This window comes from Moschus berezovskii, chromosome 2, assembly GCF_049115385.1.
Source record: "Moschus berezovskii isolate FMDL1 chromosome 2, NW_MosBer_1.0, whole genome shotgun sequence".
NCBI lineage: Eukaryota > Metazoa > Chordata > Mammalia > Artiodactyla > Moschidae > Moschus > Moschus berezovskii.
In genome coordinates, this window is record NC_142461.1 from 67,434,367 (window position 1) to 67,452,116 (window position 17,750).

Sequence of the window (17,750 nt, forward strand, 5' to 3'; positions counted from 1 at the left end):
TAAAAGAAGTACGCATAAGGCTAGGTGATGTAATGACTTCCCTGGTGGCTCAGACAGTAAAGCATCTGCCTATAATGTGGGAGACCCGGGTTCGATCCCTGGGTCGGGAAGATCCTCTGGAGAAGGAAATGGCAACCCACTCCAGTACTCTTGCCTGGAAAATCCCATGGATGGAGGAGCCTGGTAGTCGACAGTCCATGGGGTCGCAGAGTCAGACACGACTGAGTAACTAAGCTTTTGATATAAAATACACCTATAGAAATTCAAGGTCTTGAATTTAGATTTCTTCTGGAAATTGTTGTTCAGTCACTAAGTGTCCGACTCTTTGTGATCCCATGAACTACAGCACACCCGGTTTCCTTGTCCTTCACTATCTCCTAGAGTTTGTTCAAACTCATATTCACTGAGTCAGTGATGCTATCTAACCATCTCAATCGCTGCCACTTCCTTCTCTTCTTACCCTCAATCTTTCCTAGTATAAGAGTCTTTTTCCACTAAGTCAGCTGTTCACATCAGTTGAACAAAGTATTGGAGCTTCAGCTTCAGCATCAGTCCTTCCAATGAATATTCAGGGTTAATTTCCTTTAGGTTTGACTGGTTTGATCTCCCTGCTGTCCAAGGGACTCTCAAGAGTCTTCTCCAGCACCACAGTTCAAAAGCATCAATTCTTCAGTGCTCAGCCTTCTTTACAGTCCAACTCTCACATCTGTAAATGACTACTGAAAAAATCATAGCTTCGACTATACAGACCTTTATCAGCAAAGTGATGTCTCTTCTTTTTAATATTCTGTCTAGGTTTGTCATAACTTTTCTTCCAAGAAACAAGTGTCTTAATTTCATGGCTACAGTCATCATCTGCAGTGAATTTGGAGCCCAGGAAAATAAAATCTGTCACTATGTCCACTTTTTCCCCATCTATTTGCTGTCAAGTGTGATGGGACTGGATGCCATGATCTTAGTTTTTTGAATGTTGAGTTTGAAGCCTGATTTTTCACTTTCCTCACCTTCATCAAGAGGCTCTTTAGTTCCTCTTCACCTTCTGACATTCAGTTCAGTTCAGTTCAGTCGCTCAGTCGTGTCCGACTCTCTGCGACCCCATGAATCACAGCACGCCAGGCCTCCCTGTCCATCACCAACTCCTGGAGTTCACTCAAACTCATGTCCACAGAGTCGGTGATGCCATCCAGCCATCTCATTCTCCGTCTTCCCCTTCTCCTCCCGCCCCCAACACTTCCCAGCATCAGAGTCTTTTCCAGTGAGTCAACTCGCCGCATGAGGTGGCCAAAGTATTGCAGTTTCAGCTTTAGCATCAGTCCCTCCAATGAACACCCAGGATTGATCTTCAGAATGGACTGGTTGGATCTCCTTGCAGTATAAGGGACTCTCAAGAGTCTTCTCCAACACCACAGTTCAAAAGCATCAATTCTTCGGCGATCAGCTTTCTTCACAGTCCAACTCTCACATCCATACATGACCACGGGAAAAACCATAGCCTTGACTAGACGGACCTTGGTTGGCAAAGTAATGTCTCTGCTTTTTAATATACTATCAAGGTTGGTCATAACTTTCCTTCCAAGGAGCAAGCGTCTTTTAATTTCATGGCTGCAATCAGCATCTGCAGTGATTTTGGAGCCCAAAAAAATAAAGTCTGACACTGTTTCCACTGTTTTTCCATCTATTTCCCATGAAGTGATGGGACCAGATGCCATGATCTTTGTTTTCTGAATGTTGAGCTTCAAGCCAACCTTTTCACTCTCCTCTTTCACTTTCATCAAGAGGCTTTTGAGTTCCTCTTCACTTTCTGCCATAAGGGTAGTGTCATCTGCATATCTGAGGTTATTGATATTTCTCCCAGCAATCTTGATTCCAGCTTGTGCTTCTTCCAGCCCAGCGTTCCTCATGATGTACTCTGCATATAAGTTAAATAAGCACGGTGACAATATACAACCTTGACGTACACCTTTTCCTATTTGGAACCAGTCTGTTGTTCCATGTCCAGTTCTAACAGTTGCTTCCTGACCTGCATACAGGTTTCTCAAGAGGCAGGTCAGGTGGTCTGGGATTCCCATCTCTTTTAGAATGTTCCACAGTTTATTGTGATCGACACAGTCAAAGGCTTTTCTGACATTAAAGTGGCATATAGAGTTATCTGCATATCTATAGTTGTTGATATTTCTCCCAGAAGTCTTGATTCCAGCTTGAGCTTCATCCAGCCTGGCATTTTGCATGATATACTCTGCATGTAAGTTAAGCAGGGTGACAATATACAGCCTTTACATACTCCTTTCCAAATTTTGAACCAGTCCATTGTTCCCCGTCTGGTTCTAACTGTTGCTTCTTGTCCTGCATACAGGTTTCTCAGGAGACAGGTAAGGTGGGACCTTAGATTTCCCCAAAACAGGAACAATCAGAATAATTTTCCATGCAAATAAACTATTTAAAATGACTAAATTCAAAGAAGAAGAGAAGGGGAGGGATAAATTAGGAGTATGAGATAAACAGATACCAAATACTATACATAAAATAGATAAGCAGCAAGAATTTACTTACAGGGAACTACATTCAGTATTGTTTAATAACCTATAATGGAAAAGAATCTGAAAAAATATACATATATAACTGAATCACTTTGCTAAAAACCTGAAAATAAAGCAATATGGTAAATCAACTATAATTTTTTTCAATTAAAAATTTTAAATTTTTAATTTCCTTGATATTTGAGAAACATTGCTTTCTTTTTAAAGCTAGGAACTAATGCTTTAATAATGATTATAGAGAATTAAAAAAGCTTAAAACTTCAGAAAAAGATCTTCGATTAATAAAATTGATTTTACTATTGATGTATGACAGAACCATCAGTAAAAAAGACATTGCAAACTGAGTAATATTATATGTTGCTCAGTGATAGCCTCGAGAGTCCTGGTGATGCTCAGTACTCTCAGAGGGTTTATTAGATACCTTAGCTCCAGAAGATCTCATAGCTCCTCTGTTATTTTAAAGAATGATCCTCTCCTAGAGCTCGGTTTTCTTTGAGGAAGTGTGAGCCAGTGGAAAAGCATGAGCATTATTTAAAAGGAGGCAGATCTAGGTTCTGTTCTCTGCTCTCTATCCCCAGCTGGGTATTCTTAGGCAAGTTGCTTGACCTCTCTGATCCTCCATTTCCTCCTTGTTAAAAGCACTTCTTGTTGTAAGGAATACATCTTATAAAGTCCTAAAAAATCAAAGACTTGTGGGTATTATTACTAATAACTTTGATATTCTCCATGACAAATGACCTTCGTATTTCTGTTGAATGTCTCCAGGATTGCAACTTTCTCACTTCTTCATCCTTGCATGAACAGCTCTGTGTATGACAGAGTTCTCCCCAGAGTTCAGCTGCACTCATCTTTCTTATTGCTCCTGCCTCCTGACTCCATTCTGTGTGACAGCTTTTTGTTCAATTCTCCTCCCACTCCACACTCCCCACAGATTCTTGTCCTGGCTGAATATACTGTTTCTTTAGTCATTTTCCATATCACAAGTCCTCTGTCCCCTTAACGTAACTGTTGCTTTCTCTGGACATACTCCAGTCTGTTAATACACTCCGTAGGATTACTTCCAGAACAAACACCAGAGTTGCATCATCATGTCCCTTGTTTTGGATCCTTCTTTTAACAAAATGTCCTATCACAGTAACATTTTTGGCAACCACATCCCAGTATTAAGTTGTGTTGAGTTAAATTTAAACAACTCAAAATTCTTTCCATGTGCACAAACCACATTTTCTCTATCCTGTTCTTTTATAGTTGTGGGTAGAATTTTGAGTTGTTTGGATGTTTCCACATTGTCTATTGAGGGTGAGGGGTGGATGCCTAATCAAAAGGGTTTATAATTTCCCTGCTGAAGTTCTTTTTCTTAAACCATGTCAATAGTTACTACCTGGAAAGATCTTTGGAGTACAAATTCCACCATTTAACATAATGATGAGCCCTTTCAGCTTCGTGTTAACTACAGCCTGTATCTGCATGCCATGATGCTATCATAATCTTATTCCAAGTCCTTAGTAAACATTTTGGGTAGTATAGCACCAATCCCAGAGGCCTGTGGTTGGCTGTAAAGGGAGCCCTGCCTTTTAGTTAACATAACTCTATTCATCAGAAATAATTCTTTTCCTACTATATGCCTAGTTCACATTTAAAGGCTATCATTCAGTTCAGTTCATTCGCTCAGTCGTGTCCGACTCTTTGCGACCCCGTGAATCACAGCACGCCAGGCCTCCCTGTCCATCACCAACTCCCGGAGTTCACTCAAACTCATGTCCACAGAGTCGGTGATGCCATCCAGCCATCTCATTCTCTGTCGTCCCCTTCTCCTCCCGCCCCCAACCTTTCCCAGCATCAGAGTCTTTTCCAGTGAGTCAACTCGTCGCATGAGGTGGCCAAAGTATTGGAGCTTCAGCTTCAACATCAGTCCCTCCAATGAACACCCAGGACTGATCTCCTTTAGGATGGACTGGTTGGATCTACTTGCAGTCCAAGGGACTCTCAAGAGCCTTCTCCAACACCACAGTTCAAAAGCATCAATTCTTCGGCGATCAGCTTTCTTCACAGTCCAACTCTCACATCCATACATGACCACAGGAAAAACCATAGCCTTGACTAGACGGACCTTGGTTGGCAAAGTAATGTCTCTGCTTTTTAATATGCTATCTAGGTTGGTCATAACTTTCCTTCCAAGGAGTAAGTGTCTTTTAATTTCATGGCTGCAATCAGCATCCGCAGTGATTTTGGAGCCAAAAAAAATAAAGTCTGACACCGTTTCTACTGTTTTCCCATTTATTTCCCATGAAGTGATGGGACCAGATGCCATGATCTTAGAGGCTATCATTAGAGGCTGGTAAATTCATGTAGAAATTCAAGCTAATCACTTCATCTTTACTAACTTAGCTGATTTCTTTGCTGAAGGCTTACAAATCATCACCTTAATAAGTTGTTCTAAGAGATTAACCCAGATATCAGGCCAATCTCTGGACATTGTCTATTTTCAGTCTTCCCTAATTCTCATGATTCTTCAAATATTATTGACAAGAGTTCCTCTGTTTTACCCCAAAGTTCTTTCAGTGTCCAAGAAATGCATCTCAACGTGCATGTCATGAAATGTCTATACATTTTGAAAAACAAGCACTTGCAGATTCCTACAGAGTCCCCCCTTAGCTTATTTTTTAAATGAATTTAATGCTACCTCCTCTCTCTCTGTCTCTGTCTCTTCTCTCTGTACGCAAGAGACATGGGTTCAATCCCTGGGTCGGGAAGATCCCCTGGAGTAGGAAATGGCAACCCACGCCAGTATTTTTGCCTGGAAAATTCCATGGAGAGAGGAGTCTGGCAGGCTATGGTCCATGGGTTCACAAAGAGTCAGACATGAATGAACACACACTTCTCTGACAATCTTTCAGCTGGAGAACACATAGGAATTAAAGCAGATAAGCGGTTCTACTTCCTTCCTTTTCTCTTTTAACATTGTAAATGTCTGGGTCTACCAGGCTGCTTAAATTGTGGTCAGCTTTCTGGGCCACCTGTGAAAATGTTCCTTGCGTGACTCACCACATCAGCCTGAACCACTTACATTTGTGTTGCTCATAACTTAACCCTGAATGCTTGCACTCTGCAGCCTGACCTGTTTTCAATCTGACTCTGTGACTTATTTTTACCTTTCACTTCTTCTTGCCTCCTTAGGCCTGAGAGTTCTCATACTTTGACTTTTCTCTTTGTTCCTAACCCTTTGACTGTACCACCTTGGTCTCCCAAGGGGTGATGCTTCTTCTCAGCCAATGGGTTCTTTCCTTCAGGTGATATGCTTGGGTCTGACAACCTCACCGTGTATTCAGATAATTCATTGCTGTGTATCATACCAGGTAGTCACTGCATCATCTTTAAGTCACACGGCATTGCTTCTGCCATTCTCAGTTGGTCAACTGCTCACTAGGGTTAGCCCAGATTTGGAGAGAGGAGACACAGGCTCAACCTCTCTATAAAAGCAGTGTCATAAAATTTGCAATCAAGATTTTAAAACATCATCCTAGGTTAGCAGAGCCCAGGCATCAGGTATTTGCTCTTCCTCACTCACGTAAGTGGACAAGTCCTTCTTGATGACATCATATGTTTCACATGGCTCCCTTCATTCTGGACATTAGCATGTAACATTCTTACAAACTTACATTGCTGTTTAGTCTTAAAACATGACTGATTGTCTATTTTCTATTTGGATCCAGAGAAGACCCTCTGAACCCAGGTCAGTCTATTAAGAGCACTTCCATTGCTCCCACTTCACTCTATTGCCAAAACTTTGAAATTTAATTCCTTTTCTTGGCATCTCTATAAATGAAATGCTACCAATCTTTTCCTTCTTTTGTTTGCATAACCCATGCCCACATATACACACGAGATATTTGTCTCTTGTGAAGGTTTGTCATCCCTCTCTTAGGGTGGGGAAGATGTAATGGCATGGTCAGAGACAGACAGACCTGGGCTAAATTCCCACTCTTCCTTATTAGCTATTCAGGTCATCTGGAGAATATAATTTTCAGTTCAGTTCAGTCACTTGGCCATGTCCGACTCTTTGTGACCCCATGGAGTGCAGCATGCCAGGCTTCCCTGTCCATCACCAACTCCCAGAACTTGCTCAAACTCATGTACATTGAGTTGGTGATGCTGTCCAACCATCTCATCCTCTGTCATCACCTTCTCCTCCTGCCTTCAGTCTTTCCCAGCATCGGGGTCTTTTCTAATGAGTCAGTTCTTTGCATCAGGTGGCCAAAGTATTGGAGTTTCAGCTTCAGCATCAGTTATTCCAAAGAATATTCAGGACTGATTTCCTTTAGGATGGACTGGTTGGATCTCCTTCAGTCCAAGGAACTCTCAAGAATCTTCTCCAACACCACAGTTCAAAAGCATCAATTCTTTGGTGCTCAGTTTTCTTTATAGTCCAACTCTCATATCCATTCATGACTACTGGAAAAACCATAGCTTTGACTAGACAGACCTTTGTCATTGAAATAATGTCTCTGCTTTTTAGTATGCTGTCTAGATTGGTCATAGCTTTTCTTCCAAGGAGCAAGCATCTTTTAATTTCATTTTACTTCTTAGTAAAACTTAGTAAGTTTTATGTGCTACATGGGGATGACAGTGGGGTTTAATGAAAGAATACATGTGAAGAATTCAGCACAGGATAGGCACTCAATGAGGGCTTCCCTCGTGGCTCAGATGGTAAAGAATCTGCCTGTAGTGCAGGAGACCCAGGTTCGATCCCTGGGTCAGGAAGATCCCCTGGAGAAGGGAATGGCATCCCACTCTAGTATTCTTGCCTGGAGAATTCCACGAACAGAGGAACCTGGCAGGCTACAGTCCATGGGTTTGTAAGATTTGGACACAACTTAGCAACTAATGACCAAACCACCACCAGACACTCAGTGAACATGAGTTTAAGCGAATTCTGGGAAGTAGTACAGTACAGAGGAGCCTGGGTGCTACAATCTGTGGGGTCGCAAAGAATCAGATACGACTTAGCAACTCAGCAACAAGACACTCATTAAATGGTAACAATATTATTCATTTCTTATTCTTTTAACCATAAACTACAACCATCTCCTCCATCCTGTACTACAGTTCTGCATAAAATAGCACGTATATATCTGTACAAAACACCCTGGCAGGTGACTTTATAATACCATGTGTTCTTTGTGAGTTTTTGCATGAGTTTTTACCTGGTTTCATCAGCAATTTTCATAAGATCGACTAGGGTCACAGTCACCCATTTTTCCTCTTCTTTTGTAACCCTTCTAGCCCCTGGCTCAGCCATGAGTTGCACAATCCAGAGGTGCATGCTAGATTATATAAACTCCCTTATGCTGAACAATTGAATGCAGGAGCCAAGATTGTTGCCCCCAATTTCTCTCTACAAATAACTCTCAGACACTTTGCTAAAGGGAACCTAATGTAGAGGAATGCTGCTTGTCCAGAGTGATTGCAGTGCTTACAGGTGTATAATTAGTCACTAGTCAGTGTGTAAATACTCTGTAAATTGCTTTATTTGTGAATGTGAAAAGCTCTGCAGAAATACAAGGTATTATAGGAACCAGGGCTGAACACAGGAGATAAGGTACCGTGGCGGGAGAACAAGTAAGTGAGGTATCAGTGTGTCCTGCATTCCTCGGAGGGAACGAAGCTTCTGGGATCTCCCTGCTTGCTTTCTAAGAACACTGACTCCCCTGGGTGAATAATTTAAAGGACAAATTACCCCTTTTCTGGGTACCAAAGCCAGCCATAAGCTGAAACTAAATTAAATCATAAAGCCCTACAAGAAAGTGAGGAAAGAGTCAGAAATATAAAACCAAGGGAATCCAGAGCTAAGCATGAAATATTAGAGTCAGTGTGATGTCCTTGCCTTGCTGTGCTGATGAAGGGAAAAACTGAAAATCACCCTGGTATAGACTTAAAGGACCACCATCATATATCCATTGTTAAGTACTTGGCAGTGGCTATTGCAATGATTTCAATTCCAATGGGGTATTGGAGGTAGAAGAGAGAGCACTAGATCAACTGCAAGTCCTTGCACTTCAGCTAAGTAGCTGGGTGACCTTGAGCAAGTCACTACCTATTCTGGACCTTACTTTTCTTCATCTTTGAATTGAGAAACATGAAATCAGAGTCTGTGCTTCTAAAATCCTTCCCCCCAACCATATCAGTTCAAAGATTTTTTTTTATTTTTAAAAGTTGATTTTTTTAAATGTACAGAATTTGCCATCTATTAAATGTATTGCTTTGCGTTGCATGCGTGCTCAGTCATGTCCAACTCTTTGCAACCCCATGAACTGCAGCCCTCAAGGTTCCTCTGTCCATGGGATTTTTCAGGCAAGAATACTGGAGTGGGTTGCCATTTCCCACTCCAGACGTTATTCCTAACCCAGAGATTGAATCCCTGTCTCTGGCTTCTCCTGCACTGGAAGGCAGATTCTTTACTACTGTGCCACCTGGGAAACCCATTCAATACATATAAAAATATAAATATTAAAATATGCAGCAAAACATCTATTAAAAGTAGAAAGTTCATGAACCTTTTTCACAACACCTGCCCTTGGATGACATTAAAATGTCCTATATGTTCCTCAGTAAGGGGCCAGGAGACACGTGGGCAGCTATAGAAACAGAAAACCATAAAGTTTTATACTAAAACACAGTATCCGCACAAGTGTATTCTCCAGAAGGAAATGAAAATTTACATGGCGGCTTAGGGGGGTGGTCCCATCCTGTATATCATAATGAGGGGACATTTTGAATACCCAAGAATGGCTTCTGAGGAAGGAATTCTGCATGCTTGTACTAAAATAAAACCCAACGATCAGGAGTTCTCCATCAACGGAATGAGAAAGGATTGTGAAAGAGCTCTTTTATCTAATCAATACGAAGCAGGAACTTTGGTAAACAGGCTGGCAGCTCTTCTGCTGCCAGTGGGGCATGGAGCTCTAAAATAAAGTCAAAGTCAACAAAGCGGCTGATGTTTTCTAGGATGCTATGTCACTGAATGACCTGGGACATGTCCTAGATCCAGCATAACAAGCTTAACTCTATCAGCATCATGGCTAAGCCTGCTCAGCCTTTACTGCCATGACAATAACACAGGAAATAAAATTCTAAAACATAGTGGTCCTTACCTCTGCTGGAAAGCTGTCCTGTTCACTCTCTGTGTATGAGGCAGGGAAAAAAGACTGGGCTTCCCTGATGTCTCAGACAGTAAAGAATCTGCCTACAATTTGGGAGACCCAGATTTGATCCCTGAGTCAGAAAGAACCCCTGGAGAAGGGAATGGCTAACCTCTCCAGTATTCTTACCTGGAGAATTTATGGACAGAGGAGTCTGGCAGGGTATCGTCCATGGGGTCACAAAGAGTCTGACACGACTGAACAACTAATACTTGCACTTTGACTTCATGGTAAAGGCCACAACAGGAAATGCTCACCTAACTGGGGGTGACTAGATCTTTGGATTCCATCGGCCAGTAAAATTTCAAAGGGAGAGAGAGAGATCAACAAATGGAGGCCAAATTTGGTGCCCTTACTTCACAAAATAAAAAGCATCTGCTACCCACAACCACTGTCATTTTACAAAAGGGTTCTTGCTTGCTTAGTTGCTCAGTCATGTCCAACTCTGTGCAATCCCATGGACTGTAGCCCGCCAGGCTCCTCTGTCCATGGAATTCCCTAGGCAGGAATACTAAAATGGGTTGCCATTCCCTTCTTCAGGGGATCTTCACAATCCAGGGATCAAACCTGGGTCTCCCACATTGCAGGCAGATTCTTTACCATCAAGCTACCAAGATAGATAACACTAAACGAGGGAAAGACACTGTCTCAAAATGAGTCCTCTAAATTGCTTATATTTAGTTTTCAGACACACTCATTGCATTGCCCTTGATGTTTTTTAGTAGTCACGATTAGTAAAACTTCTTCTTGGACCAGAATGGACCTTAGGCCTGCATTTGGAAATCCTGCTGTTTGTCAGATACTCTAGAAAATCTCTTCTTCCAACAATTCCACCCATAAACGTCCTCAGAGTCAAACTTTTAGCCCCATTTCTTCTTTGAAGCTTTTCCTGATTACCTATAACTATTAAGATCTTTCTACTTTCGGAATTCTTTTAGTACTTATAATTTTAATATATAATTTAACACCTTTACTTTGTGGGAAAAGCTTTGGAAATTGAGAAAATTCTGTAGATTATTTATTTTTAGCTATAGAATTTTTAAATTTTTATTACTAAACTGAGAGAATCACAGTTAGACATCACTGAACATCCCAGTTTAGGAAAGCAGAAAAAGAAAAAACAGAAACCTCAAACATAAATCCTCCATTATTCTAAATGCATCTGAAGTTAGATAAGGTCTTTTTAAGGTTGACAGTATGGAATCCAATATATTTTGATCAGGAGACTGACCACTGAACAGGTTGTAGTAGTATATTAATAAAAGTTCACTAGATCTTTGGTTTTAACATTACCCCTTTTTTCATCAAGCTCAGTAATCATCAGGACAATCGCTCACCTAGTTCTTGTTCTAAATGGTCCCATATTCTAATTTATATAGAAAACCAGAATTCTATATGTAGAAAATTATCTTCAGTTCAGTTCAGTTCAGTCGCTCAGTCGTGTCCAACTCTCCGCAGCCCCATGAATCACAGCACGCCAGGCCTCCCTGTCCATCACCAACTCCCGGAGTTCACTCAAACTCATGTCCACAGAGTCGGTGATGCCATCCAGCCATCTCATTCTCGGTTGTCCCCATCTCCTCCCGCCCCCAACCTTTCCCAGCATCAGAGTCTTTTCCAGTGAGTCAACTCGTTGCATGAGGTGGCCAAAGTATTGCAGTTTCAGCTTTAGCATCAGTCCTCATTTAATCCATCCCCTTAGGGCTTCCCATGTGATGCTAGTGGTAAAGAACCCACCTGCCAACACAGGAGATGTAAGAGATGTGGGTTCAATCCCTGGGTCGGGAAGATCCCCTGGAGGAGGGCACAGCAACCCACTCCAGTATTCTTACCTGGAGAATCCCATGGACAGAGGAGCCTGGCGGGCTACAGTCCATGGGGTCTCAGAGTCAACACGACTGAGCACAGCACAGTATACACGCAGTCTATCTCCTTGTTAAACAGATGAGGTATCTAAGACCCAGCTAAGTGAAGCAACTTGCCCCAAATACCAAGGAGATCAGTATTAGAGTTGGAATTCCTACTATAATGTATGATCTTGTAAGTATTTTAAATATAATAATCTTCTATCCTCATATCTCCAGATATGCAGTGCACTATACATCAGTGCAGTTCCTGAGAGAAATTATAAGGAAGACGAGGTTTTCTCAGTACCATAGACTCTCTTTTCTTCTTTCATTTTACCCTTGGCTATTTCTTCTTCCCTTCTTTGGTACCCATAACTCCTGCCCTCTCTGCTCACAATTGTACTTCCCCTCCAAACTGATTAAAACCTAAGTTCTCAAAAAAGGATATGGTAAATTTATCCACACAAGGTAAATTCCTAATCCTTATGGAGTGGTTGCTATGTGCCAGACATCATGCTGGGCATGGTTTAACACGTTATTTCTCCTGGTTGCTGTTGTTGCTGTTCAGTAAGTTGTGTCCGACCCTTTGTGACTCCATGGACTGCAGCACACCAGGGTTCTCTGTGCTCCACTAATTCCAGGGGTCTGCCCAAACCCATGCCCATTGAGTCAGTGATGCTATCCAACCATCTCATCCTCTGTTGTCCCTTCTCCTCCTGCCTTCAATCTCTTCCAACATCGGGGTGTTTTCCAATGAGTCAGCTCTTTGCATCAGGTGGTCAAAGTATTAGAGATTCAGATTCAGCATCTGTCCTTCCAATGAATATTGAGGGTTGATTTCCTTTAGGATGGACTGGTTTGATCTCCTTGCTGTCCAGGGGACTCTCAAGAGTCTTCTCCAACACATTTCAGAAGCATCAGTTCTTTGGTACTCATCCTTCTTTATGACCCAGCTCTTCTTTATGGTCAGCTCTCCATACATGACTGCTGGAAAAACATAGCTTTGACTATACAGATCTTTGTTGGCAAAGTGATGTCTCTGCTTTTTAATACACTGTCTAGGTTTGTCATAGATTTCCTTCCAAGAAGCAAGCGTCTTCTAATTTCACCGTCCACAGTGATTTTGGAGCCCAAGAAAAGAATATCTGTCACTGCTTTCACTTTTCCCCCTCCTATTTGTCATGAAGTGATGGGCATACTTGCAATTTTACAAAGTAATGAGATATGTCAACAGGTTTCCTATTTGCTTGAAATCTTTACTTTCCTTGAAACCACGTATAGGCAATAGTTTACTTCCAAAGTCAGCCAAGCTCTTCAGAGTTGGAATCTTGTCTTTCTTTTGTCCTCTCAAGGCAATTATCACAGTCTTAATACTTAATAAGGATTTATAATTTATGTTGACAACATAAGAGAGCCTTCATTTTTCTTTTTCAGTGATGGTCTTTTCTTCATTATATAAAATCCAAGCTTTAACCTTTCCACTTAAATGCATCTTGAAATATTATAAACATTTTTAGATGTTATTATCAAAGCTACTTACATCCTGGAGTAAGAACTTGGAAATAAGGATTACCACTTCTGGAAAAATATACCAAATGATCTCTGCCAATTCTCTAAACTCCTCTGGGCTCAAGTTTTCACATGTATGAAACAGAAAAATTGTCCTTAATAGAGACTGAAATATAGGCGCATTAGGAGCACACCTTTTAATCTTCCGTATGTTACCATACAGAGCCTCATCTCCGGCTCTGCCCACGCAGATGCTCAGGAAATGCTTGCTAACTGAAGATTTTTATGATCACTGATAGAAAGACACATAAATGCAAAACACGAATTTTCCCTTGCCCCGAGTTACCCGGGAGCATCATTCTCATTCAGAGATGACCACAGTTCAGAAAGTGGGTCTCATAAAACATACAATTTAATGAAGCCATCTGGGAAGATGATCGTCATGTAAATGCAAGGTATTGATATTACCTGGCTACTTGGGGAAATACCATGTAAATGAAGGTACAACCCAGCTCCATAATTCAAATCAAGTATTGATGTACAAGGTCTTTGGATAATAGACTTGGAAGATTGATGTTTCTCTCAGATCTGAGGTTACTTTTCTTCCCTCCTTTGCAATTCTGGTATTTTTGCAATAAGATTTTATTTTATTTTTTGGAAAATATCTTTTCTGTTGAACAGGAATCTAACAGTGTCAACTGGGAGTCTTGAAACAGAAATTTGACATCTGACTTTATCATTTTTTTAAGCTTCTATTCTTTAGAAGCAAGAAATGATGCAAACAATACAAGCGTTTCTTTCCTGCTCCAATAATTATGCAGAATGTCGTTTAGTAATTCAGCATCCCAATTGCCTCAACTGCTTTTATTATTATTTTAGCAGAGAGGTATGTTCTACTTCTCACCTTATCCTGAGGGCTATTCTGGATGGAATCTCCCCGTGATTGGTACTCTGTTTTAACCAATGTTACCTCCCTTCTCTGAGAGACAATTGCTAAAATAATGCCAAGCTCAGTCATGCCAGTAATCACAAAATGAACTTTCAGCCAGCTTCAGCACTCAACCTTTTATATGGTTGGGGAAAGGGGCAGAGTATTTTCTTTACACGTGAACTCGGTCTTCTACCTCTGTTGAAGGTATCACACCTTGCATTGAGGCGACAGCTGCCCCCACTGTGTAAATCAAAGTTCCTCTGGGTTTCCCAAGGTTTCTGCAGGACAAAAGGGTTGCAGTATTTGTGCCCACTTTTCAGAAACCCTGAGTCCATTTAGCCCTAGCTATCCTCAACCTCAGGCTTCCCGGGTGGCGCAATGGTTAAGAATTCACCTGCCAATGCAGGAGATGCAAAAAACATGGGTTCAGTCCCTGGGTGGGGAAGATCCCCTGGAAGAGGCAATGGCAACCTGCTCCAGTATTCTTGCCATGGACATAGGAGCCTGGAGGGAAACAGCCCATGGAGTCACAAAGATTTGGACCCAAATGAGCGACTAAGCACAAATACACACATCCTCAACCTCCCTGCTCAACACTCAATCATCAAATAAAATACAGTCAATCACAGCATGGCTCCCAGGGGTCTGTGGGGTTCATTGATATGGTCTGGCTCTATCTGCGGTGGGTTTTCTGGTCCCAGGGGCTACACACAGTGTCCTTCTAAAGAATGTGCAGGGCTTGATAAAATATGCTCAGAGAAATGTTAATATGGCTCACTATGATTATGTATTTTTTCTTTTCCCATATAGCTCTTCTGATTTTTGCTTTATGTATCTTTGTTTCTTTGCTGTTAAGGTGTCTAATGGTTTATGATGTCTATCTTTTTTGTGAATTGTACATTTTATCATTAAAAATATTCATCTTTGTTTCATTTAAAGTAAAGAAATGAATTTAAAAAAAAGAATGTGCAGGGATGGGGGCCTGGAGATAGAGAGGTTGTTCTACTTGCTTTGCCTGGTTGATGACTCAGATGGGATAGATAGGGAGCTAATGCTATATCTTTGATGTATAATTCTTCTCATACTCACTGAAGAAACTCCTTCTCCCATTGCTCAACTTTTTGCATCTCTAAATCACAGCCTGAAAGCAAGTGTCCCCAGAGCTGAGGGCCAAGACATGGCCTGTGTCCCAGGGACAAATTTGCATATCAGAAGCAGGATAAGGAGAATATACTGGCCTTTTTCCCATCTCACGCTCTGCCAAGTATATCACTGTCCATCCCTGATAGAAAAAGAATATTCTGAGTTTCAGCCTAATGGGACTGATGGGAAGTCTAGTCTTAGGAGCCACATCAGTTCAGTTCAATTCAGTCGCTCAGTTGTCTCCGACTCTTTGCAACCCCATGAGTCACAGCACGCCAGGCCTCCCTGTCCATCACCAACTCCCGGAGTTCACTCAAACTCATGTCCACAGAGTTGGTGATGCCATCCAGCCATCTCATTCTTTGTCGTTCCCTTCTCCTCCCACCCCCAATCCTTCCCAGCATCAGAGTCTTTTCCAGTGAGTCAACTCGTCACATGAGGTGGCCAAAGTATTGGAGTTTCAGCTTTAGCATCAGTCCTTCCAATGAACACCCAGGATTGATCTCCTTTAGAATGGACTGGTTGGATCTCCTTGCAGTCCAAGGGACTCTCAAGAGTCTTCTCCAGCACCACAGTTCAAAAGCATCAATTCTTCAGCGATCAGCTTTCTTCACAGTCCAACTCTCACATCCATACATGACCACTGGAAAAATCATAGCCTTGACTAGACGGACCTTTGTTGGCAAAGTAATGTCTCTGCTTTTTAATATGTTATCTAGGTTGGTCATAACTTTCCTTCCAAGGAGTAAGCGTCTTTTAATTTCATGGCTGCAATCAGTATCCGCAGTGATTTTAAGCAGGCTCATTTAGTGAGTGCTGTGAGCCAGACTGGGTACAAGCATGGGAGTATAAGAAGGAAGAACACCCAATTTGTGCCCTCAAAAGGTTCTTAGCCAGGTAAGGACCTCAGAGTAAATTTGACTATACGTACATACATGCATGCATGCTCGGTCGTGTCCGACTTTGTGAGACCATGGACTGTAGTCCACTGGGCTCCTCTGTCCTTGGAATTTTCCAGGCAAGAATTTTGGAGTGGTTGCCATTTCCTACTCCAGAGGATCGTCCCTACCCAGGGATGGAACCCGTGGCTCCTGCGTCTGCATTGGCAGGCAGATTCTCTACCACTGAGCCACTGGGAAGCCCAAATTTGACTATATGAATGTGTTTATATCCTCAACACTATTCTCAATTTTAAGAGCCTCCCAAGGTTTTTTATGTTGCAAAATGAAAGAAAATTGCAAAGGTGATGACAAAAATAGTCTGAACATCCCAAGGGATTGGAACGCTGACTTCAGAGACCGCAAGTAGAAATCAATCCCATCCAAACAGCTAACAGCAATGGGTCAGCAACCAATATGTTGAGAGAAGCAGCAAGCAGATTTGCTGCAAATACAAAACAGACATACTGGGGAAAGCATTTCTGTTTCTCTTAAAACATTAGGCAGTTATGGGAACTAAACATTTATTTTTAAAAGGTCTCTTTATGTAGAGAAATTAGTCTTTCAGATAACCACATGTTTTCTTAGCTGACTTCTGCGTGTTGAGAGAGAGGCAACCACAATATGTGAAGACAAACAAGTGTGACACAGTCTTTTGAGTCACAATATTGGTGGGAACATGAGGTTTTGCCCAGGGGGAAATTAAAGGGGTATTGATTCCCACTGTAAAAGACTTTAAAAACCCTTTACCTAATATCTGAAGACTCCATAGATAGAAAAGATGTATGACCATAACCGAGAAGTCAAAACCTGGGTGAGGAGGCTTTTTGTAGTCGGGGTGGTGCGGTGGGGGTGGGGATGACAAAGGGCTGGAGGTCAGGGACGCGGGAAGAGCTGATAAATGTTATTCTGTGTAAACAAAAAGCAAAATCCTTTCTAATGATCCCCCCCGCAACTGATTTTCTGTAATCATCAAAAGTATTTGACCAATAGAATTTCATACTCAGTCATTAAAACGTTTGGGAATTTTTATTCTGTAAAACTAGAAATTGCTTTTCTGATTCTTTTTCTCCATAGCAAAACATTCAGACTGTATAGAAAATGATTGAGAGAAAAACAAAATCACCCATAATCCTACTACACAGAGATAATCAATAGTAACATTTTGGTGGATACCCTTCTACATATTTCTATATATGTGTACACGTGTTAGTATATATTTTTATAATAATGAAATCATGTTAGGCATCGTGCAATTTAATGGGTTTTATTGATTCTCAATAATATATGGGCTTCCTTAGTGACTCAGAGGTAAAGAATCTGTCTGCCAATGCAAGAGACTTGGGTTTGATCCCTGGGTTGGGAAGATCCCCTGAAGAAGGAAATGGCAACCCACTCTAGTACACTTGCCTGGGAGATCCCATGGACAGAGGAGCCTAGTGGGCTACAGTCCATGGTGTCTCAAAAGAGTCAGATATGACTAAGAAATTAAACAACAAAACAATATATCATTTTATATTTCAATAAATATAGGTTTCAATTAGTATAGATAAGTAGTGTTCCCCCTAAATTAATGTCTACCCAGAAAGTGGCTCAGATGGTAAAGAAGTGAAGTGGAAGTCGGTCAGTCATGTCCAACTCTTTGC